This window comes from Phoxinus phoxinus (genome assembly GCF_949152265.1).
Source record: "Phoxinus phoxinus genome assembly, chromosome: 15".
NCBI lineage: Eukaryota > Metazoa > Chordata > Actinopteri > Cypriniformes > Leuciscidae > Phoxinus > Phoxinus phoxinus.
Genome location: NC_136890.1, coordinates 24,598,038 through 24,624,541, shown reverse-complemented (window position 1 = coordinate 24,624,541; position 26,504 = coordinate 24,598,038). Strand labels below are relative to the sequence as shown.

At 37.9% G+C, this 26,504-nt stretch overlaps 1 long non-coding RNA gene across 5 annotated transcripts in view; it reads left to right on the top strand.

Moving 5' to 3' along the window:
* LOC307011364 overlaps window positions 1–26,504 on the top strand; it is a 99,401-nt gene that overhangs the window by 20,076 nt on the left and 52,821 nt on the right. The gene's annotated exons all lie outside the window — the stretch shown is intronic.

Genomic DNA, 26,504 nt, shown 5'->3' with positions numbered 1-26,504 from the left:
ATGCACTTTTCTCAAGACGTGTGAGGGAGAGCCAGGCCAAGTCCCTCCAAATTATGATTCATGTTACATCACAGTTTGATAGCACAGATGTGTATGAGATTACACGATCCTCCCTCTCTAGAGCGAAGATGCTTTGAAGTTGTTTAGGCTGCGTACGCTCGTCATGCCTGCCAAAGAAAATCTTTCCAGTGTCCACGGACCAAATGGTCTGGAATGAACATATTAATACGATCATCAGTCATTGTGGAAGGGACGAGGTGGAAATCACGGTGGCTGTGTGCAGCTGATACGGAAGTCAGGGCCGAGGCCGTACATCTCAGCTATCTGTCCGGGGCTGTCAGCGCGTCAAACCTGCATGTGAAAATATACACACGGCACATCTGCCTCTCATTAGCCGCCATAAATGGCTGCCATGTGGTCTGCTGATAAATAGGCCAGTCTATTTATTGGAACACAACAAATTGGCTACAAACACTGACATGGAATCGAAGCACTATAAATACTAGACGCGATGAAAGTTTTAAAACGTGCTGCAGGTATTTTATGGGGGTCCTCGTTTTTCCTCCCTTTCTTTTTATGTACTTTCAGCCATTCCTCTCACTCCTTTCTTCTTGCTCTGCCAAACAGGAGTGGTCTCTCTCTCTCTCTCTCTCTCTCTCTCTCTCTCTCTCTCACACTCGCTCTCTCGCTCCTTGGCTGTAAGTGATCAAGCATAGAATGTAGATCAGGCACCGACTCCATCACGGAGCCGAGTCTCTGTACACTAAAAGCCATAAGATTCCTGAATGAATTGTCAACAGACAAGCCCTAAACCCCGTGTAATTACATATTTGGAGTTTATCCGGGTTTATGCGAAAATGCACAAGTTTCCCTTCCTTGGTGGTCCTTAAACACATCCATATGTCTTGAGTGTTTCCCTTTTCACTCCTCCCTTTCTTTCTCTCGCTCTCTCTCTCTCTCTCTCTCTCTCTCTCTCTCTCTCTCTCTCTCTCTCTCCCCTCCCTAGTCTTTGGAAACATTATCCTTTTGCATGAGTAGATTAGTAGACCTGTTGGTGTGGTGTTTTTCTATTGTTAAGTTTGTTGTGGCATTAGACACTTTCACTGGCCCAGATGAGGTTTTGGAGCGTGGAAGATCTGGGCGGGACGGTTTGCAAACAGAATCAAGCCGCAAAGCACATCCCTGCAGAACCAAACAGGAACACACAGTAAATGCGGGGAGGCCTGGGATCGTGTGTGGGCCTGTTTTTCCTTTTTTCTTTTTTTTTCTCCCTGCTTGAGAAAACCGATCTGTTTTAGAACACGTGCTAAATATTACCATATTTACATTTTCCTGTTTGAAAAAGGCCAAGCCAGGAGGGAGGGTGGTGGGGTTTGCAGTGGAAAGGTCTCGAGCCGGGTTAGGCTCTGTTTGAAACTCTAAACCCTTTTCATGCTTATTTGTTTTATGATTCTGCAGGGTACTGTGTTTACACTCAAAGTGCAACATCTGGATTAGATAATTTGTTGAGAATTAACCGAGGCTGGATGCTTATCGACCTCTTCTGATTAAATCTGTTTGATGTTTTGCTATTTCGCTTCACAAAGATTTTTTTGTCAGTCTGTCAGCTCGTATCTTGCATGATATATTTTGTTCTAATAACTTTGTGAGGGAAAAAAGCAGGTGAAGGCGAGGATTATTGTACAGAAATGGCCTCTTTAAACACACACAGAGAGAGAGAGAGAGAGAGAGAGAGAGAGCGAGAGAGAGAGAGAGAGCGTCCACGCTCTAATCACATTCATGGCCTTTGATCTATAATGGCTTATTTGAAAGTTAAGCATGTGGTGACTGTTTGTCTAAAGGCCACTCCTGCAGACTACACATTGAAGGACCAGAGAATGATTAAATCCCTCTTACTTCAGTAATATTTCTGTTGTCATTCACCAGCTTTTGTGGAAACCGTGTATTACAAACGTGGTTATGTTTGCTGTGACAGGAGCAGAATCGATGGATTATCAAGCGAAAGCACGTATGCACAACAGATGCAATTATGAATAAAGGAATGCGAGAACAAAGGGATCAGTCCATTTGATTTAGACTGCATGCTTCACAAGAACTCAACGGGTGGAAGTTTGCAGGTGTATCTGGAATAAAGGCAATAAAATAAAATATAATATTACAATATTGTATGATAATAATATTAATATAATAATATAAAATGAAATTAAATAAATTTAAAAAAGTATATAAATACAGTACGGAAATACAAAACACTTATTTTTTTTATAAATATTTATTTTACATTTTTATAAAGCTTATTATTTTATTTCATTTTATTATATTAATCTTACATTAAAATGTATTATGTATTATTTTAATGTTCTATTTTATTTATTTATTTTATTAACTTAGCAGATACACCTGCACATACACCAGGTGTGTTCTTTTTGTATGTGCATATTCTGGAAATGAACATCCAGAATAACACTGTCCTGTATTATTATGAATATTAGGACATGTTGGCCAATTTAGTGGAATTTTGGTACATGCATGGGTCAAAACAACGGGGTGTGATTCAGTTTGTTTGTTTTGTGCCTTTTCCAAAGACAGCATCAGCTTTTATCAGCATGGTACCACCAGTGCTTTGAGATCATGTCCCAATGAAGTTTATTAATATGCATTTAATAGCACAAAAGTTTTCAGTAGAAAAGCCAGTAATGACTCACAGGACTGAAGAGAGCTGCAGTAATTCGATGGGAGCGTTTGAATCATGGGAAATTCCTTGCTTTGAGCCGCTCTGCCATGCAGGGTTCCAGTATGGATTGTAAGCTAACTGTGTTGCTGAGGTCAGCCATAGTTCCAGTTCAGCTGCTGGTGTGGGGTCTGTGTCACATTAATGTCTTTACTGTCAGAGAGAGTGTAGTGAAAGAGAACAATATGTGTGTTTTACGGTTCAGAGTTTGTGTCTTCTTATTTATTGTGTTGTTTTAGCTTAAAATGGACACAAAGCATCTGGGGTGGCATGCTATGAAATAGAAATTTAATTAAATAAACAAAGCCCTGTGCCAAATGTGTCATAAAAAAAAACGACAAGGAGACTTTCTATGTGTCCAGAACAACCCCCTTCAACAATGAAGGGCCGGTTGTGATCATGCAAATGATGCTCGTTCATCAAGAACGCCCAAGAGGGATTAGGCGAGTTACTTACTCCCACTGAAAGATGAGAGGTCTCAGGGGCGAGCCCAACGCCCCCCCCCCCCCCCCCTCCATTCCATCACTGCTGTCCCAGGTCTCTTCAGCGAGGAAATTACTCTAATGCTGGGGAACAGATGTGTCAGAGACACGATTTGTGTGTGTTTTATTGACTCTGTCCATCTGTTAATACAGTTGCTTGTTTCTTGCAGATTTTTTTCTGATTTAGAGGCAAGCATGTGAGAATGCCAGAAGAAACGTATAGGAAGGAAAGGAGAAGGACTGATGATGAGATGAAGGAAGGGATTGGGGTATAATGTCTTGAGATTTAAGAGTAATATTTATTTTATAGATGACATTTCATTTGGATTACCTATCAGTCTCTCTCATATGTGTTCGTTGTTCGATGCATTTTCCAGTGAACCAGTTTATGTTAACAATTTAAAAAACAACATAGTGAGGGAAACACTTTGCATCTGTTATAATGACTAATAACCACACAAAATGACCACACATAGTGAGGATATTGCATGTCTGTCAATGGGACAACCCTGTAGCATACAGAATGCCAGTTTGGTTAAATATATAATTTAAAAATAAAAATGTATGATGGTAAATATAAAAATATCCATTTAATAAATCAAATATATGAATGAAATTAAAATTATTGAATGAAATATTTTTTTAATAATTTAAATGTAAGTTATTTAATTATTGAAAAGAAAAAATGCATTAGAAAAATAAACAAATCATACATTTATTTTATTTTAGACATGATCATCCAACGCTATTCCATTCAAGTCTTGGATATTTGGCATTAGTGTAATATAGAGATGGTTGTAGGTGACATGCCTGCTCTCAGAATCATGTGACCAATGAGCTAAAAGCTTGGTAAGTAGTTCATATTGGTCTTGGCCTTGAACTTAGACTTGACATGACCACTTTTTTCTCAGATTTTGTCTGGTTACTGACATTTTCCATATAAGAAACATTTTCTGTGCACTTTTTAGCCATTCTGTGAACCTGCAAATTGTAAACCTGCAAAGATTTATTGGTTAACTTAAAGCTATTTTGTTTAATGGATTTCACTGTTTAATAACAAATAATCACAAATGTACTTCAGATAGTTCTCCTTGCTGTGATAGTTTTACATTTGAGATTTCTTACCTAAAATATATACTGTCCCATTCCAAGCGGTTTCATCAGCACAGTAGAATGTGCATTCTATGTCATTAGTGTGTGTGTGTGTGTGTGTGTGTGTGTGTGTGTGTGTTTGTGTTTGTATGTGTTTGTGTGTAGAGATAGTTTAGAACATCTGATATATCTGCCCATGAGAAATGTTAGTAAATTTATAGATGCTGTTACCATTCCCTGTGCTCTGGGAAAGCCTTACATTCTTCCGTGTCACAGGCCTCACATTTCATCTCCCACTTTCCATCTTTTTCCATCTCCATGTTTTTCATACATTTGCCTTTCTCCCATTAGCAGTATATCTCACAGTTTTACACTGTTTTACTGATGTATTTGCAGTGAACTGACTGTCCCGATGCTGTCTGCTCGATTTACAGGACTCAGAGGTTGCAGATGTCATGTGATTCAGTCCAAACGCCGGCTTCTGGTCTCCTATCAGCCGTGAAGCTTTGAGTGCTGACTGCATTATAGCTTTTGAATACCTTGAAATCCCATCATAACGTTCAGCCAGTGTGGCTATACTCCACAGTATTTTGTTATCTGTTAGGTCTATCTCAACACTTAAATCAGGAGACATAAACTTGATGAGACAATGGAGGGGTGTGTGTGTGTGTGTGTGTGGTCATTACCAGTGTTCGGGAAGGTACTTTGAAATTGCTTGTCAATTATGACTTTAAATACTGTCAAGCTAATGTTTTGAAAAAGTATTTAACTTATCTCAATTAGGATGACAGAATTGTACAAATTTAACGCCACCCTAATTTGCGCATATAGTCATGGGAAGCCAATTGGTGAATCGTGTTTGTGAAGTGTATTTACATGAACCACAGTTGGCTTACAATGGACTTTACAACGCTATATGAAAGAGCAATTATGGTGCTATATATGAAAGAGACCAGTTAGGACGAATGGATACACTAGAATGGATCTGGTTTTTCCATTCTACGTATTAAGAGAGTGAGAGAAAGGACTGTTCAGGTAAGTGTGTTTGATTGTTCCCTCAGATAATAAAAACAGCAATGCAGCGTTTGGTCGTGTTTTAGCAAAAGTCTTTGGATAAAGTAGCTTACTGGAAAAGTAGCCAGTGAAAATGTCACACTACTGTCACGCTATTAAAAAATGTTGCTGTTTTTAGTTAGTTAGGCCTATAGCAATTAGTATGAACTTCTGCCATGTTCTGATGTGATGGCTCAATTGGTAACTAATGGAGTCAATTTGGCTGTAAGGTGGGCTATTTCTACTTTTACTGAAAGGGTTAGTTCACCCAAAAATGAAAATTATCCCATAATTGACTCACCCTCAAGTCATCATAGGACTTTCTTCTTTCAGCCAAACACAATCAGAGTTATAGAAAAAAATATATACTGGCTCTTCCAAGCTTCATGATGGGAGTAAATGAAACCTTGTTTTTTGGAGCCCAAAAAAGCACATCCATCCTTCATAAAAGTAATCCATATGGCTCCAAGGGGGTTAATAAAGGCCTTCTGAAGCGAAGCGAAGCGATGCCGTAAAAAAAAAAAAAAAAAATCATAATTATAACTTTATAAACTGTAATCACTAGCTTCCGGTAAAGTCCGTCCGCGCATTTACGAGAGAGTCGCTGTCCGGTGTGTGAGGTAGGACTTAGGAGTGGCATAAGGGCTGGGCAACAAACTAATGTTTTTTTTTGTTTTGTTTTTTTTACTACAAATTTGTGACCGGTGTTTTGTTTTGCTCTATCCTCTGCACTTCTGCGTTCGTCAATACGTCATGTGTCAGGTAAGAGTTCACTCTTCCGCCAGAACTAGACTCGCGTACGACCATTACAGGATGTTATAAATATAGATATTTTCCTACAAAACGCATTATTCCACTTTAGAAGGCCTTCATTAACCCCCTGGAGCTGTATGGATTGCTTTTATGATGGATGAATGCACTTTGTTTGAGCTTCAAAAAACAAGGTACCATTATGACACTTGGAAGAGCCAGGATTTTTTTTTTCAAATATAACTCTGATTGTGTTTGGCTGAAAGAAGAAAGTATATATACCTAGGATGGCTTATTATGTCAATAATATGGGAATTATGGGATCATTTTCATTTTTTGGGTGAACTAACCCTTTCAGTATGTTTTTCAGTACTCTTTACACCTCTGTCTAAAATCAAAGTGAACTGGTTGAAACTGAGGTAGAAACAGTCCTGAGTAAAGCCAAACACGTAGCAATTGCGGTTACATACCACATGCCATCTCATACAACAAATTGTTAACTGTGAAGCAGAGAATGGCCACAAACGAACATGCTATAGATGCTATTGTGTGTTAACCGCAGCAAATTAAAACAATTATTGTGGTTTTATTTATACAGTATCATCAGACATTTCAAAACGAGGAGCATTTCAAGATAGTAGCAGATGGCAAATTAGCAAAAAGCAGAATAAAATGTTTTAGTATTTGTTAGCTTCTTTTCCTCTTCCAACCCTCTCATATAATCACATGGCCACACAAACACACTCTTTCTCAGACCAGCTGAATAGTCTTTGGCCTCTCCACAGGTTGAACCAAAAATAAGAGGCTGTTTAACAGCACTGGCAGGAGCTTACATAAACAGGCAGGGGGATTAGAGTTTCACGAGTTTCTGTCTCTCTGTCTGGTATCAGCACTTGAAGAGAGTCAGGAGAACCACATGAAACATTTGGAAGGAATGAGCAACCAGCTAACGTCACATCATGCATTATGGATGAATACGCTCTCCATCTTCATGGAAAACACGTTGTACTGTTCTTTGTGTTATTGTTTATATGTAAATGCCTGGTAGTAAATTAAAATAACGTGCTTTGCCCGTTTTATTACATTTAGATCTAATAATAGAAATATGGCTAGGTAAACTCTCAGTGTCAGATTTATTGATGTGCAATCATTTTTTAAGTGCAAGTATTAACATCGCTTATTTTAGTTTTGCAAGTTTATACTGGATTTTAGACCCTGTAATTGTTCCACATTATGCTTTAAATTTAAAAATATATATATTTATTGGTAAAACTCTGTTTGTAAAGGCAGAACAGCTGAAGGCTATTTCTTTTGAGCCTTGTTTCATTAAAAACATCTGAACGCTTCTGAGAAGCACAAAGACGATGCCTAAAAACCAACACAGCCCGTTTGTGTTCATGGGAAATTCTTGTATCCTGCGCAACCACTATTGTGGCAAAACACATGGCGTTTCTGGAAATCAGTCCTGTGTGAGGAATCTCATTGGCATAAGGCGTATTGTATATTGGAGAGGGTGCAGACATGACTGACCATGTGTCATTCCTCTTTTGTATTTCTCTCTGATGGTTGTCTTTCAGCTTTGTCTGTCCTTGGGCAGTTTTCTGGATGCCCTGCTTTGATCTCAACCATAAGTGAGCTGTGACAACAACCTTGAGATGTAAAGAAAATAGCCATGTTTTCATGACAGGCTCGTGATATGTGTGTTTTGTCTTACTGTATGGCCCTCTGATGCTTTTGCAAGGCTGTGAGAATCATAATGGATCAGAATTATCATGTTACATTTTTTTTTTGTGATCGATGAATCAGTGAAAATCATTTATTATCCTTCATCTCAGTGAACCTCTACAATCATCATCCTTATGCAGATTTCCTGCAGTGAGTTTTATCCTGGAGAATAAGGACAATTTTAGCACCTCGAAATCGCAAAAATCTCTAAATTGGATAAAGTTGGACATGATAAATATAGAATCGTCACCATCTTTTGCCCCACTAGCGACGGCCCTGCTCACTGACTGAGGCCTAGAGAGGAGAAAAAGCAACTGTTCAGCACAACTGACTTCATTTGTTAAAATGCTTTAGAAATGCTATAAGAATTTGAAAGGAATATTATTCCTTTAGAATAAAACAAGCCTCTTCACTGTCTTTTTTAAATGCTTCTAAAGACCCACCTTATTTTTCCACCTTATTTAAATTATTGTCTCTATGGCTATTATGTTTTATGTGTCTTGATTTGTTTTATTTATTATATCATTTTTATAAAGTATGTATTTTATTTATTTTTCTGTACAGCACTTGCTTTATATAAAGTGCTTTATAAATAGTTTGATTGATTTATATTAATAATTTTCTTAAATTAAAGGAAATAGGCTAATATTTTTTAATATTAAAATACATGTATATTTTAATGTATAATTCTGAATGTTAAGATTTTGTGCCATAGGTCTTTAAAACCTATTGGAGTTAGCAACGATTTGATTTTGTTGGCTGAGTGACAGCACTTTTCCAACAGACATGCTTAATGTATCAGGAAAACAGTTACACTGTCAGTTCAAGGGAAATATCAGAGGGCCGTTCCAGAACAATAAGCGCATACAGGTGTCGCCATATGTCTATACATTTCACATATGTTTACTGACAGCGAGTTTGTAGGCTTTCATTTGTGGTCTTGTCTGTTTGTGTGTTAAAAAGGTCTGCCTAAACATCTGAAAGTCTGTGTGCTTAATCATGTACACAAAACAACATTAAATCTCTCTCTCTCTCTCTCTCTCTCTCTCTCTCTCTCTCTCTCTCTCTCTCTCTCTCTCTCTCTCTCTCTCTCTTTTTTTCTTTTTTATAAGGACTCCTTTGCTTTCAGTCTGTTGTTGCTACCAGCACTAACACACTCTTGCACACACAAGCTTTTTGGCGATCTCTCTCTCTCTCTTTCAATCCATTGCACCCAACTGCACAAACACAGCTATCCCACCCTGAGGACTCTCTGGGGGTGATCTAAGGGGTTTTGGGGGGAGTGAGGCAGAAGCTCACACATGGGCAGCTGTGTGTGTGTGTTTGTGTGTGTGTGGGAGGGCTTTGATCAAAGACAGGGGGAACAGCCAAGTGGAGGTGGCTGCAGAATGCGGGCTGTGATCATTGAGGAAGGGGTGGGATTGGGGGGGCTCACTACTGAAACACACTAGCACTGCAAAGAACAAACACCTGCTTATCTCCTCACCACCTCCTCCACATCCAAACCACTGCCGGCTGCCTGGCTATGCACTCACCAAGACAACCAGGAATAGGGGCTCTGGGAATATGGGAATAGGTTTTGCTGTAGCAGTAGTTATTAGCTGAAAAATAATGGCCTTTTATTTAGCCATTTTCTCCGTGATTGCCAGATTTGTTCCCATGCATCTGCACATTTGCAGAGCTCTTTATTGAATAAAGTCAAGGTGCAAATTATGGAGGAATTGGGAGGTGTGACCTCCCTAATTATGAATTGAACCCTACCAAAGGAGGTCAAAACAAGGTTGAGGGGGTCTTATAATTATGCATTCTTTTTAAATATAATTATATACATTTCAACAGCCTTTTCACACAATGTTTTAGCAACCAAAACTCGTGCAGTTATTCGAGATCGACAAAACATAACCTACTGTCATTATTTATGACTGTATTATTTACGCGTGCACAAATAGACTATAATACAGCAAACTTTAGCTTTGTGTTTTGTCTATTTAATTGATTGAGCGAGACGAACCTCAAGCGACTGAAAATTAACAGAAATAAAAAAAATTCCGACCTAATGAAAGTCATTGAACAATTAGCACGCTGAGTAAATCGAGAGAACAAAGGATATAATATATTTTCGAATAATTTAAATCCTATTTACTCGGTCTCGGGACATGTGACTCGTGGGGGGGACCGGCTGTCACATGATTCGTGCTAGGCTGAGTTTGTGGAAAGGCTGTTCAAAAGACACAGTATAGGCCCAAAATATAAATATATTTATTCTGATGCAGGTTTAGGCCTATATGCTTTTTAATCTCAGCACCACATTATACCTCTTCTGTGGAGGAACATATTCCTAATCTGACAATTTAACCCAACTCAGCTGTTTAAAAAAAAAAATGTCTGTATGAATTGGTCGTGAGATAAGCGTTTGAAAGTGTGGGATTTTAATAGCCTTTATGTTTGGCTAACAACCAAACGTATTGGAATAATCGAGACTGCTGAAAATATATAATTTTTCGTTTTCAGGATTTCCTTCAGTTTCTGACACGCGTGAAACATTATGCCTAACTCAAAACACACCCAGAACAGCTTTCTTCAAAGAGTCTGTGTTTTCTGTGTCCCCAAACCTGATTTATTTTCAATAAAGCAGCTGTGAGTTATCCATTTGGACAGAAATATAATAGTTCTCAGCTATTTTACAGACTGCCCGGGGAAGAAAAATTAATTATGAATGAAATAAATGAATAAATAAAGCCTTTGAAACTAAAGAAAGTCAGATCGTGAAAAGCTCCACAATCATTTGCCAAACACAACTTACAAACACGCTCCTGAAATTCACGGTTTATTAGAGTTGACGCATAAAGACGGAAAATTAAATTTGACAAATATAAATTAATAACAGAAGGCAGTATGGGCAGATTTTAGTTGGGTTTTGAAGACCATTTTCCATATACAATATTACTGCACTGATTATTGTTTCTTTCATTAATAATAATAATAGGATAGGATAGCTAATAATATTGTTGTTGTTGTTGTTATTATCAAAATTATTGTTTTTATAAAATCATTGTTTTGATGTGTAAATATAAATGTAATTAAATATAGGCTATATCATAATTGTCTAAATTATCAAAATAAATTAATATTTATAGCATTGTTATTATTACTATTATTGGCTGTGGTGATTGCAGTTTAGCAAGTTTCTGTTCTTTCTCTTTACAGTTTGGACATCTAATTATGAGTATTTTATTATATATATATATATATATATTCATCAGCTGTGCTTTTCTATGATCCTTCATATATTTAATAGCTTATAGGCTACACATGGCTACACACTTTCCAAGTCCAAAAATTGATTTTATTAACGACGTCACAGTTAACCGTCAGTTTGCTGCTCACAGTCCGCACAAAAGACACACGTCAGAACCATAAGTGGCTCTGAGGAAGAAAACCCACAAACGAACATATGTTTTAAGTTTAGTTTCCAAGCCGACTAACACACCGAATTGAGCTGGAGATGCCGCCGACGTTTCATGCTCCCTGAATGATGTCATGTAATGGAATCACTGCAGAAAATGACGTTGCAGTTTGAGGAAGGAAACGCACAATTAAAATCAGAGTGAATCGGCATTACACAAATCCTGATTTAGCCCCTGTGTGCGGTGTGTCTTAGGCCTATTTCACAAGCAGCAGAGTGTGTGTGTGTGTGTGTGTGTGTGTGTGTGTGTGTGTGTGTGTGTGTGTGTGTGTGTGTGTGTGTGGTGTTGTTTGAGAGTCTGTCATGTTATTCAATAACATGATCAAAGTAATAATTCAAGGCTTTTTTGTTTAACAGCATAGGACAGAAGACCATTGGACCGAGGCTTGGCAGTGAGCGTTTGAACGGAATCTGATCCCCCATCCCCGCAATTTATTTTGCTTCATTACTGTAATATTGTTGTAATCGCCACATAATTGCTGCTTCCTTGCCAAAACAAGACGTACCCTTGTTGAGATTAAATTGGGATTTCACTCTAGGAAATAATCAAAGAAATCCATTATGTTAATATTATTATTTAGCCTATTTATATTATTTATAGAATATAGCCTAAATATAGTTCATATTTTTATAAGTAGGCCTATAAATTGAAGGCCTAATTATTTATATAGGCTAATACACATTTAAATGTTTCATATTTTTATAATGACAGGCCTATAAATTAGCCTGTTTATTGTGGGCTATGAACTTTGTAGCCTACTCAACTGTTTTTTGTTTGTTTGTTTTTTTACTGTTTGTCTTTGTAGAAAGAATAGTGCCCCCATTTTACCTGGTAATGGGAACATGTAAAACGCGTGAATTAACTCAATGTGTGTTTCCAAACAAAACGAATGGAATCAAAAAACGTGTTTGGTTGTTCAGTGGTTTTCTCCGCGGGCGATCTCTCTCTTCTTCTGATGACCCCTCATTGGAGTCTTGGATTGCGCGACACAAAGGCGAGCAGATGGGCTCTAGTCTCCTCTTTTCTCTTTCTCTCTCTCTGCACTAACAGCCTTGCACGCAAAACTAACACACGTCTCAGCGCCGTTTCTTGAGGACGTGCTCTTGCCACCATTACCGTCTTAAACCTTAAACAGACACAGGTCAAAAACAGTAATGTGATTCCTTTCCATTTAAATTAACTTCGAATCGACTTTAAATTAACTTCGTTGGTCGGGTCCGTTTTGCTGGCTTGATGTCATAATGCATGTCTGTCTAATTGTTGCAGACAACTCGAATCTTTTTAAAAGTAATTAAATGAATATTTCAGCTCGCGCATTCGCCACAGAAGTGCAGGATTGAGAATCCGCCGTGTTCATTGCCCTGTACCAGCCCACCTCGAGAAGTGGTTTAGTCCTCAGAAGTGTATTTGGCATGAATAGCTCGGGGTCTCAACAAAGAGGCCGAGCTCTGTGCTCCTCATCGGTGTTTGGAAACCACTGGTTCGTGTGATGAGACCGAGGGGAGAGCTGGGTCTGGAGTCTCTCTCTCTCACTCTCTCTCTCTCTCTTTCTCTCGCTGCATTAGGCCGTAATAGGTTTGGGATGACCTAAACGATTTGTTGACTGGGACAATAAATCTGTTGTGTGTTTCTTGGCATGCTGAGGGGAGGATTACAAGTTGTCGTACAAAGGAATGCAAATTGCTGGCCAAACTGCTGGAGAGGGCTTGGAGGAGGCGAGCAATTCGCACCATTTGTGCGGATCCCTTCTTCTTTTCTTCCCTTTATTTTATGTTTTTCTATTAGGCCTAATAACTGTGAAGGGGTTGAAAGTAGTCACTGTATTCATCCCAAATCAATGGATCACCCATAGCAAGCCCTGTAGACCCCGAGATTTGCATTCCATTGAAATATCGACGCTGAGAGGTGACCAGGAGGACAATGTCCTTCACTGGTGTTTGGACATTTCTATAGGGAACCTCGTGAAAAGTCTTGAATCACTTGGATTTCTTCACCCTCTTCGATCCTCTCTTGGCTTCCCCGTAATTATTTCACACGAGTCTGCTGAGTTATGGATTTGGTCAATCGTCAGTCACACTAAATCCAAATTGACTTTAATTTTTTAAATTTTTTTTGCACAACATATAGGCCTATCATTTGATTGCACTTTCTAATCATATACTATTTAATGAGGATAATACTTCTATAGAGAAAGACACAAGTCATATTCTTAATTCAGGTTGTGCATCTCAAAATGTATTTCCCTATTTTTTCTTAATAACACGTTAGTATTTTATTACTTTCAGTTTTAGTTTCTTTTAAGTTTATTATTAAAATTAATTTGTGGTTCAGATATAGACAAAATAACAGCTTACGGCTGGTTCTCATGTCTGTGATGGACTATAAAAAAACAGCCTAATTCAGCACTAAACTGGTTCAAATGAGTAATTTCAACACTTGGTATTTTAGGTGGAGCTTGTAGATCAATCACTTAGGCCTTTGTGTATTATAAGCACAATTAAATGTCTCTCTGTTAATAATATTTCAGGTTTAGAGGACGCTATATGTCTAATTTGTAATATTTCATTAAAGCCACTGTTAAGCATTTCATCCATCTTGGTTGTTCTCTAATCGCGGTGGATAGATTGCCTGTCCTGCTGCAGACGCTTTCAGTTTCGGTGTTGAAGAATGGAGACAGGGACAAAGCCGTGTTCAACAGCGCCTCCTAGTGACCCCTGAATACAATGCAACGCCCGGCTCCCTGGACACCTCGAATCCTTGTGAAGTTGCTCGGTTCTTCTGCAGGGAGAAAATAAGAACTTATGACCTATGACAGTGAGCCACATATTCCCTCAGGCAAATAAAAATAGTCATAGCTAGCCCACTATTCGTTATGATATCCTATAGCCTATGATTTAGAGCCATCAATCAATGTCAGTGGTGCAAAGTTATCTATCTATCTATCTATCTATCTATCTATCTATCTATCTATCTATCTATCTATCTATCTATCTATCTATCTATCTATCTATCTACCCTTGTGTGTTGCGTGCGTGGAGGGGTTGCTGGAAAATTCAGCTGACTTCAGCACTGTCAAATCGCTAAACCTACTTGAATTCTCTCCTTTACCTCCCTACCTCTTGATCAATGGGGAGGGATCCGTCGTTTTAATTAAAACACAACAACAACGTTCTAGTTTAAAAGTCCGCTCTCTCAGCGTATATCGTTCTCAGGAGACGACACGACAGACTCCTCCTTTTTAACAGGTTTAATGGCGCTGCGCTAAAAGCACCTGCCATGTGAGAGTTACGTTAATGATATTTTACGATCGCCCGCTTCCAGGGACGAGCCATAATTGTGATCCTCATAACTTTTTAACTGACTTTTTGTTTGTAGCCTACTATGTTGCATAAGACCAAAGACGATTATTAAAAAAAGAAAAAAAAAGAAAAGCGCATGTGAGCGCGAGACAGGAAGAGTCTTGTCTTGATTTAGCCTACCTCATAAAAACGGCACTTAGCCTAGCACAAGGACACCGAAATTATCACAAGCCCTTTTCACGTTTGTTCATTAAAATTAACTAGTAGCATAGCCTATCTAAACTAACAGGGAATTTCGTTAAAAGGTTTCCCGATGGACAGGTGAATTCGAGGCCTCGCTTTGAGGCGTGAAACGCTTTATGTCGTAGCCTGGTGTCGTCACCGGGATTCTGCTCATCCTTAACGACCCACACATCTCTTTATTCAAACCTAGGCTCGCCCCTCAATTAATCTCATTGTCTTTGATCAGCACTCATCGCTACATTTAAACCCATTGGCACTCGGCTACCCATATGTGGCACACCGCGTGAGTGGCCGTGCGACCACGATTGGTTTGATAAATACAATAATGACATGGCACAAAAGACCCGAATATCCATTTCTAAGGAGTGGCGCGAGTGGTTTTCCCGCCACATACAGTACGTCACCCTGGCAACGGTGCCTCTAGAATGCAGATCAGGCGCTCGGCTCTTGTGTTCTTCTCAGCAATCGAGTTTGATAGCTGTCACTTTTGTTCACAGGAAAAGGGGGCAGGTGGAAATTACAATGTGCTCCGAAACCATCGCCCAGATCTTTTTCCTCTCTCCAGTTCTGAATTGATCAATTTGCCTCTTTTTTTTTCTTTTTTGCCCTTCCACTTACGAGCGCCAGAGTCCCATAAAACCGCTCACTTAGGCGCGCGCGGCGGCAGCGGGAGAGAGGTCAGTGTTATCCAAACAGTGCCATCGGGCCATTTGCTATAGCACCCTCCAGCCAGCACGCCGGAGGAACCAGAGCCCGTCACTTCAATCAAGCTTACAAGCACAAGCTGTGCACAATGAATTTATAATGCCAAGAGCAGAGGAGCAAAATCACACCAGAAGAGCGAGAGAGAGATGGAGAGGAGTGTGTGGGAGGTGAAAGCATCACACACAAACACAGAGAGAGAGAGGAGAGAGAGAGAGAGAACGAGTATTATGTATCGGTGTCAATGGCTCCTATTTTGCTTGTGCGTTTGCTTGTTTACAGATGGAAATAAACAAGTGATTGTTGAAGGTGAGAAAATAGACTGTGTGAGCAAAGCCAGCAGTAAACAGCGACCTGTCGTCATTGTGTATGTACATGTGTGACAACAGTGTTAATGTGCTATTCTCGGGTAGATGCTGTGTGGCTGATGGAGGTTTATTTCGCCTGTGTTTTCTCAACACTTGTATGCAACGATACTGTGACTATTTGAATATGGTGTGTGTGTGTGTGTGTGTGTGTGTGTGTGTGTGTGTGTGTGTGTGTGTGTGTGTGTGTGTGTCAGAGTTGTTTGCTCATTTTACACCTGGCTGGTGGCCTTTGACCACATTAAGTTCTTATTATGGCTGCTCTTATCATGTCCAATCAAACATTCAAAGAGAGAAACATATACATGTTTACCTAAAGAAATCGAAGGAGAAACAAATGAAACTGATTGAGAATGAAAGAAGTGAAAGTGTGAAATTAAGAAAACGTCTTGAGGTAGAGAAAAGGGAAAGATGCTGAAATGGATCAAGCGTATATGGTGCAGTTCCTCATCTGTCCTCTAGTTTTAAAAGGAGGCTGATCAGCCTTTGGCAAACAGGATGTTTTTACGAGACAGCACTGCAGTTACGAGTTACCTTGACTGTCTCGGGTTTAAGAGCTTGTCGGCCTTGGGGTTACCTGGATACACCTGGGGGAGGTGATAAAGATCTTCAGTTAATGGAGCCAGTGGGTTCAAATTAAACCCATTCTAAGTTAGTCTCTGGGTTCTCCTTCTCTGAGTGCGTCTATTACCTTGTTTGTCTGCAGTCCAGGGTCTCAGTTAAGGACAAATGCCCTTGATTTGTGTAGCTCTGCATCTTCAAATAAAGCTATGCCGTTTCCATGGTGTCGACTGCATCCTGAAACACTTTCTGTGACATTTCAAACAGGTGTTGGATACTGACTGATGGGAAAATATTTGATCTCTCTTCTGTGCATGCTTCTCATCACTTAAACATATCATTTGCATATGTATGTGCTTGGATATCTGTATGTGCCTGTGTGTGTGTGCACGCATGCACAGTTTGCATAGTGAGCATCAGTTAGCAGACGAGCCTCACACTCACAAACAAACACACACACTCACACACATATTAGCAATGTTTGATCAAATTTAATCCAGGACCATTTGACCTCCACCTTCCCTATGACCTCTAGCAAACTCTCCGGGGAGATGAAGGCTAAGGTGTGTGTTTGTATGCCTTGACGTCTGACTAAGGACTAAACGCTGATGGTCAAACACACATCCCCTTTTTCTTTCACTCTCCGTCTACTCACTTCCAAATCCAACCCATCCATTCCCCTCCTCCTCCTTCTAGCCTGCACAGGAAAAGAAAAGGAAAAGAATTGTTTTATGCATAGCTCAAGTTCCAAAGTGTGAATTTATGAGGTTGAAAATTACACAGATAAATAATTACTCTAGATTGATGATGCACTGCGCCTTTAAACAGTCTGCTCACAGATGATGAAATAAAGGCAAAGAGGGACATTAATATCCTAAACATTGACACTTATATTTCCATAAAATCATAAAATCATTATGGTTTTTAATTGATGTAGCATATGTGAACGGTGATAATCTGTAAAAATTTGTATGTTTTTTCTCTCTTCCATTTTACAAATGGTGCACAACATTATTTGTTGTGAGCAATGCTTGTTGATCTGTAAACCCTTATACTCTGAACCCTTTTTTGGGGGGGTCAAATGTTGCCACATTTTGCTTTAGTGAATAAAAATAATCAAAAATTATAATGGTATTCATTACGGAGAAAGTATCTTTGGATAAGATCATATTTGTTTCTCTCTTTTTTACTCTCGCTGCCTCTGACAAGCTTTCATGTAGCCTATGTAATTATCAGACATCATTATGTGGTGATTGTCATCACTGGAGCATCAAAGCTTGGGATCCTCGCGTGCGTGTCAGTGAAGCTTACCACTACTTTCCCTCTCTCTCTCTCTCTCTCTCATGGAGTGGGTGTGCGTGAGTGGATGCGTGTGAGAGCGTTTTCTAATTGTGGTATTTTTTGTTTTTTTCCTTTCTTTCTTTATCTTTCTATATACTTTTTTGTCTTTTTTTTCCTTTTCCTTTTCTTTTCTTTTCTTTTCTTTTCTTTTTCTTTTTTTTTTTTTTGGGTAAGGTCAAGATAGTTTAGGGATTGGTTCCCGTGCGGGCCTTTCGGCGTCCGCATGGCGGGGGGAACGAGCGCGGTTTCCCTCCGGAATGGGTTTAGGTGTGTACCGGAGCCGACCGCTTCGATTGAGGACGTGTTGATCGTAGTTGGTGATCAGGTTGGTCACGAAAACATAAATTCAGCCTCGCGCATGAATAAAGCTGTTGTTGTTTTTTTGAAGACAGAACAACTTGTTAATCAAATAATTGAAAATGGCCTTTGGGTGAAGGGGATGTTTGTGCCGGCAACTCCGTTGTATGCACCGGCTACAAAAGTTATAGTTTCAAACGTACCTCCGTTTATTAAAAATGAAGCGATCGTCAAAGAGTTGTCTCGTTTTGGGAAACTAGTTAGTCCAGTCAAGATGGTACCTTTAGGATGTAAAAACCCAGCTTTAAAACATGTACTGTCTTTCAGACGACAAGTTCATATGCTTTTAAATTCTCAGGAAAAAACTCTAGATGTGTCGTTTAGAGTAAATGATGGAGATAGTTCCTATGTGTTATATGCAAGCACTGAAAGCTTACGATGCTTTGAGTGTGGTGATATCGGCCACAAAAGATTCTCGTGTCCGCATAAAAAGAGACCAGAGGAGACTCGGGTTGAGAATGAAGCTACAATGGAGAGTCAGGTTGATCCGAGTCAAGCTATAATGGAGAGTCAGGTTGATCCGAGTCAAGCTACATTGGAGAGTCGGGGTGACCAAAATCGGGAACCAGAGAAAGTTTCAGAGGACCATGTGGATACAGGTGAAGGAAATGAGGTGAGTGCAAATTCTAGTAGATTTGCTGGTGTTTTGCAAGAAGAGCAGCCTTGTTGTAGCAGCGATATAGCCTTTAAGGTGGTGACTGTTGAAGATGTGGTTTCTGGAGAGATATCAATGAGTCAGGATGACGGATTAAATTATGAGGATTGTTGTTCTGATATATCTGATTGTCCGAAAGTAGGAGATGATTTGTATACAGTGGAACAGATTAATGAGTTTCTGGATGAAACAAAAGGAAAAAAGGTAGATGTTGCTGAGTATTTCCCGGATGCTGATAAGTTCGTTGCTTCAGTTGTGTCGGCGCGGAAAACGTATAATTTTTCTGTGTTATCACAACAGAAACGTTTTCGTTTGAAAAAACATATAGCTACGGTAAGGCAAAGGAAAAGAGTGGGAAAGGAAATAGAGGGAAGTTTTAAATAAACGTAATGGCTGTTTCTCTGTCTCCCTTGTTTACTTTTCTTTTCTGTTTTTCCCTTCTTTTCTGTCTCATGGAGCCTTTGCGAGTAGCGTCTTTAAACGTAAATGGCCTTAGAGATAGAAGAAAACAAGCTTTGCTTTTAGAATGCCTAAAACTTAAAAATATTGGAGTGACTTTCCTTCAAGAGACACATAGCGATAAAAATAATGAAGTAGAATTGGGCCTATGGTGGGAAGGAAAATATATTCTTAGTCATGGCTCTAATGTAAGTTCGGGTGTAGCTATATGTTTTAGTCCAAGCCTTAAATTTAACATTTTATCTGAACACGAGATAGAGCCAGGTCGTATACTGGCTGTAAAAGCTAAAGTAAATACTCACAATGTAATCTTTGTGAATATTTATGCAAATAATAAAGGATCTGAGAGAAGTGTTCTCTTTAAGAAAATAGCAGAGTTTTTAAATACATTAAAACAAAATGATATTGTGATTATGGGAGGCGATTTTAATTGTACTTTAGATTTTAATATGGATAGAAATAATGAGGAAACGCACCATCAGTCTTCATCTGTTTTGGCAAATATTATTAAGAAGTTCGAGTTAAATGATATATGGAGAACTGAAAACCCTTCTTTAAAACAGTATACTTGGGTAAAGGTTTCAGAAGGAACGGTTCATGCTGCAAGATTAGATAGGTTTTATATTTCAAATAACTCAAGGAATAGAGTCTGTAATGCTAATATTATTCCTAATATTATTTCAGATCATAAAATGATTACAATAGATTGTGTATTGTCAAAACAACATAAAGTGGGTTCATACTGGCATTTCAATAAGAAGCTGTTACAAGATGTTGTTTTTTGTGCTAATTTTAAGTTGTTTTGGCAGACATGGCAGATGGAAAAAAATGATTTTAGAGATATTATACAGTGGTGGGAAGTTGGAAAAACCCAAGTTAAAGTTTTTTGCCAACAATATACTTGTTATTCCTCAAAAATAATGGAAAATACAATTAAAGAACTCGAAAATGAGATTCTTGAAATTGAAAACAAAATGTTGGAAAGACATGAAAATCAATTACAAAATGTTATATATGAAAAAAAACTGCAGTTAGAAAACATTTTACATGGGAAAGTAAAAGGAGCTCTTATTAGAGCTCGTTTTTTTCATATTAAAGATATTGACGGACCAACATCGTTCTTTTTTAATTTAGAGCGAAAAGTGTGTCAAGAGAAGCAAATGTTGTGTTTAAGGAATGATAGTGGCGATTTATTTTATGACCCATCTGAAATGAGCAATTTCGTAGTAGATTTTTATTCTAAACTGTATGATATGGAAATGACAGATTTGGATAGTAAAACTGAACTTTTTGATTTAATCCCAAAACTTACACCAGAGCATAAAGAAGATTTAGATAGTATTTTAAGCTTTCAAGAAGTAACCAAAGCTGTGCAAGAATTATCGATTGGAAAATCCCCTGGATTAGATGGCCTTCCCTCTGAATTCTTTAAACAGTTTTGGGGAATCATTGGGAAAGATTACTATGAAGTGATTTTATGTTCAATGAAAACTGGACTTTTACCTACTAGTTGCAGAAGAGCAATTCTTTCTCTGCTACCAAAAAAAGGTGATCTTACTTTGCTTAAAAATTGGAGGCCTGTAGCCTTATTGACAACAGATTATAAGATTTTTTCTAAGAGTATCTCTAATAGATTGAATGAATATATGGGTGTATTAATTCATCCGGATCAATCATATTGTATTAAAAACAGGTGCATTAGAGATAATTTATTTCTTATAAGAGATGTCATTGATTACTCTATGTCAAACAATATTGATTTAGGAATACTATCCCTAGATCAAGAAAAGGCTTTCGACAGAGTGGATCACTCTTATCTGTTCGATGTTTTAAGTGAATATGGTTTTGGGGATGTTTTTATTTCATGGATTCGGTTACTTTATGAAAAAGCAGAATGTATGGTAAAAGTGCCTGGAGGGTTAAGCATGCCTATTAAAGTTCGAAGGGGAATTAGGCAGGGTTGCCCACTTTCCGGTCAGCTCTACAGTTTAGTAATTGAACCACTATTGTGTAAAATAAGAATTTCATTAAAGGGTTTGCACATCGAAGGTTCTTTCAATAAATCCATGAAACTTTCTGCATATGCTGATGACCTCACTGTGATAATTAAGGATAAAGAAGATATACAAAGTGTATTAAGTTGTATTCAGTGCTATGAAAAGGCTTCTTCATCTAAAATAAATTGGGGGAAAAGCGAAGCACTATGGTGCGGAACCACAAGTTCTATACCAGTATTGCCTGGAAATGTTGAATGGAGTAGAGATGGTTTTAAATTTTTAGGGGTTTTCTTAGGTTCAGATGTGTATAAAATGGAAAACTGGGATGGAATAATAGAAAAGATGTGTGTACGTTTGTCCAAATGGAAATGGATACTTCCTCGATTATCGTATAGAGGAAGAGTTTTGATAGTAAATAACCTAATTGCATCATCACTGTGGCATAAAATGGCCGTTGTGGACCCTCCTTCAAATCTCGTCAAAGATATTCAAAGACAATTGGTTAATTTTTTTTGGTCTGGGCAGCACTGGCTGAGAGCGGCTGTCCTGTATCTACCAATTTGCGAAGGAGGACAAGGACTTATTGACATTGAATGCAGAGTCGCTGCTTTTAGATTACAGGCTGCTCAAAGACTTTTGTATAAAAGGCACATCAGCTGGACAGATGTAGCCTGTGGACTGTTGAGAAGAGGAGGACAGATGGGCCTTGATCGACACCTCTTTTTAATGGACCTTGATGGAGTGGACTTAACTGGTCTAACACCGTTTTATAAGACAATGCTTAGAGTTTGGAAAGTATTTTCAAACTCTCGAGAACAAGGGCCTGTCAATGGTTTCTGGGGGAAAGAAGAACCTGTAATTCATAACCCTGTGCTGTCTGTAAAAAGTTTGAATTCTGTTTCAGTGAGAAATGCACTTGTAAGAGCGGGTCTCACTAAGGTGTCATGTTTTTTGGATAAGGACGGGTGGTTATCCCCAGAAAATATTGCACTAAAGATTGATGTGAAATCATTGCGGTTTTCTGAAAAACTTTTAACTGAAATTGTAACTGCTGTACCCTCTGATTTTAAATGTGCTCTGGAAAAAGAAGTATCTGAACAAAATAATGATGACAATGTTAAAGATTTTCCAGAATTGGAAGTAAAAGTTGGTGTAGTCTCATGGCAGGAGGAGGAGGGAAAACTGCTCACTTTCAGTACTCCAGAACTAAAATCCTTTCGTGAGGTGGGCAAGAAATCCATGTATCATGTCTGCGTTAAAGTAATGCGGTTTCAAGAATTGAAACACGTACGTGAGTCAAAATGGCAAGAGATATTTGGCACAGGTCTCTCACCCAAACGCAGCTGGAGAACTTTATATAAGATTCCTACTGATAAAAGAACTGGCGATTTACAGTGGAGGATCGTACATGGAATAGTAACAACTAATAAGCATAAAGCTCACTTAGATCCCAGCGCTACTGATATGTGCCCTTTTTGTTCAGAAATTGAATCTATTTTTCATTTGTTTTTAGAGTGTAATAGATTAGAGCCGCTTTTCCAGATGTTAAAAGAGTGGTGTGATATGTTGGGTCATGTTTTTAGTCAAGAAAGTTTTATTTATGGTCCAAAGTATCGATATAAAACAAGGAATGTTGATGTCTTTTTGAATTATTTGTATGGACAAGCTAAATTAAGTATATGGTTGACTAGAAAAGCTAAGATTGTGGGAACAGGTTCCACCAATATTGTTTTAACATACAAAGGTTTGATCTCTGCTCGTTTAACGGTTGAATTTGCCTACTATGAACTTGTTGGAAAATTGGTTACTTTTGAGGAAGTCTGGTGTTTAAATGGAATCTTATGCAAGATAAATGAAGGTTGTTTAGAAAAGATGTTATAATTTAATTTTATTTTCTTCTGTTTTTGTTTTTATTAATCATTTTTATATTTGTTTGTTTGTTTTTTGTTTTTTTGTGTGTGAGTGTATAATTGTGGAATTGTGAAAATCTACTTTTAACTGTATAATTAAAGGTTTTTGTAAAGTCAAAAAGTCTCTCTCTCTCTCTCTCTCTCTCTCTCTCTCTCTCTCTCTCTCTCTCTCTCGATAGTTCCAATTATTTATTTATTTATTTATTTAGAATAAATTTGTTAGCGTCTGTTTTTGAGAGCACTAGCTTCGGTCCGTATCAAAGAGAGCGCGTGAAGTGAAGTGCCCATTGTTCACGAATAAATAAATCGGTGCAACGTCGAGAAAACCTGTGAACCACTATAGGCTACTCACTCATTTCTTACCTCACTCTCAGTCTGTTTGCCTATTGAAATTTTCTCCCTAGGTGGCAAAATATTTATTCCATAGCGCGACATAAAATGTGATATGGTAGGCTATACTGTATACGATAAATTTGTTATTTGCATATTTAATACAAACTGTTATTGTAGTCTACATTGCTGCGTCTTTAAGCACATGGCGCGTAATGGCATAAAATTTTGTTTAAACGTTTGTAACTTTTTTTGTAGGCCTAAATAGCTACTTTGATATGTCAATATTTGTCTGCTATTAAAATTATTTTTACTAAATTGGGCTGGGTTAAAACTAACAGAAAACATGGACACTTAAAATTTTGCGCACTAATTTACTGTTATCAAATGTAGGCTACTTGTTCAAAAGATTCTGTCTCTCATCACCATCTCAATTTCATGAAAAAACAAATAGCCTAATCGAAGATTGTAAATATCAAACAAAAGCAAATTAAATTGAAAATAAATGTTTATAGAATAAAACATAACATTTGCGAAAAACATTGTATAACCTAGCCTAGCCTACAATTTTGTGCAACCTTTCTTTGTGGATGTTATATGTCAAATTAAATAATTTAATGACACTATTTTTCATCTACTATTAAAATGATAAGTAAAATCTGAATATGTGTAATAATATATGATATAAGCAGGTATGCTATATATATATATATTATAAGCATTATATTATAAAGATGGAATTTGCATAACTGCTTTATAATATATATAAATATATATATATATTATAAGCAGTTATGCAAATTCCATCTTTTTTACAGATTATGTAGCCAGTATATTGTTTATCATAAGATATTACTCCAGAGGCCTTTTTAAAGCTTTGAAACTCTCGTAAAAGATATTCCATTACGACAGTGGATCGTGCTTGCATGGCTTTTGCTTTATTGTTTGACATCCACACCTCAACGAAAACACTATGTATGATGTAGCCTAGCGTATTCATATTATAGATAATATATTTTGTAATAAAAAAATATGATGAGAGCTGTATTTTTTTTCAAGGTGAATATTGATGCACTAATGTGTTTATACAAACGTTCCTTTTGAAGGAACTGAAATAATAAATTGTCCTTTATTTCCATTGATCTCTTAAGGAGTCCTTCCAATGGATGTCCCATGTGTAAGGAACAAAACCACCCTCTTGTTTTGTGTGTTTTATAACCGTGTCCCTGAAATTTTTATTGATTAAATGAAACATACTATGTAGTCTGAATTAGTGTTATATTTGAAAGACCTTGAGTTGATGATTGTGTGCATGCTTTATCTTTCACTCTACTCAATTAGAACTACTCTAGATATATGTGCAGAAAGCATTTGAGGGCCCCAAACAAAACTACACACAGACAAAAGATTGTATATACTGTAAATAGAATCTATAAATATATATAGTATTACCTTTATTTTGACCACCCTCAGCATCTCCCCAGTGCGTAGCCTACAAGATGCTGAAACCCCGGCATCTTTGTCTAGCCCTGGTGGGCCTTAACCTTGGACCATATGACCGTGCAAAGGGAGGCTTTAAAGCTGAGGGGGTCCTGGAGGTGTGTGGGCCAAGTCATGCCTTCCACATTATATGCTTTAACATGGATGGCAAATCCAGCACGGTTAAACAAACTTAACCTTCATTTGTGAAACGGTGCAACTCAAAGGGCAGAAAACGACTTGTGAAAGTAATTACCGCTGGGGAAAAGCAACAGGGGGAGAGAGAGAGAGAGAGAGAGAGAGAGAGAGAGAGAGAGAGAGAGAGAGAGAGAGAGAGAGAGACGGAGTGGAGGTAAAGAACAAAAATCATTTACGACGAAGAGGCATTTTTAATGAGTTTGCTCAGACATTGATTTTCCCCAGTAATCTTTTATTAATATGCAGTGGGCGTTCTGTCCCCAAGCCCAGGGAGGGGTCACAGCCTGTCAGGACCCCTACTCCCTCAAATAACACCCCAAAGCCAAGGCAAAATGGTATTTTAACAAAGGCAAACATTGTCCTGTCTTGGCTTAAGGGGCGAAATAGCTGTTTATTTTAAAACTTGTTTCTCTCTGCCTAGATAAGTGAGGTAGGCCTACTTCTGGTACTACAAAAGGAGGAGCAGATATAAAAGTCATGCATCAAATCGATAGGACTATCCAGTTTTGCTTTTAGATTTAATATTACTTGAGATGTAAAGTGTTTAAACACACTCAGTTGCAGTATTATTAATACAGTTAAATCACATTTGGTTATAAGAAGGGCAAACATATAGGCCTATACAATTGAGCAATATATAATTGTATAAAGATATAGGATAAGATAAGACAGTTGAATGTATTGATTTGGTGTAAAACAAAAACATTTTGATTCCCAATTATATTTATTTTAACCATTTAATATTAACCATTGCATTTTGTCAGTGCAATCAGTTACAAAGGTGTTGTCTGCCACCTAGTGGATCAAATGGGATGGGTTGGTTGCATTAAATCATTTAAACTAATTTTATTCTAACGCAGTAGCCTACTTATGTTTTCTTTTCTTGAAACAGAAATGAGATAGGTTTTCAATACAATGAAAGCGAATTAAGCTACACTTTTAAATGCCAAGCTACAAAAGAGAGATAAAAAGTAGGCTACCATAAAACTAGTTTATGCGGATGGTGGTTAATATTCCAAGTCTTATGAACCCATACGGAAGTTTTGTGTGAGGAACTTCACTAAATAGCCTACTCAAATTCAGTATTTATTGACTGGCTTTTTCCCTTGTGCACCGGCTCGCGGTCATGACATGCGAGCACAAAATAGGTTTTACGTCAGAGAGGCGCCATTTTTTAGTTGAACACGACAGCGAATGATTACTCACTCACCTGTCATGAGTAATAAGGAATATATCAATGATAGTTTTTATGATACTCAAAACTTGGCATTAAACATAACCATCCGATTTTATAGTAGCCTATGGGAA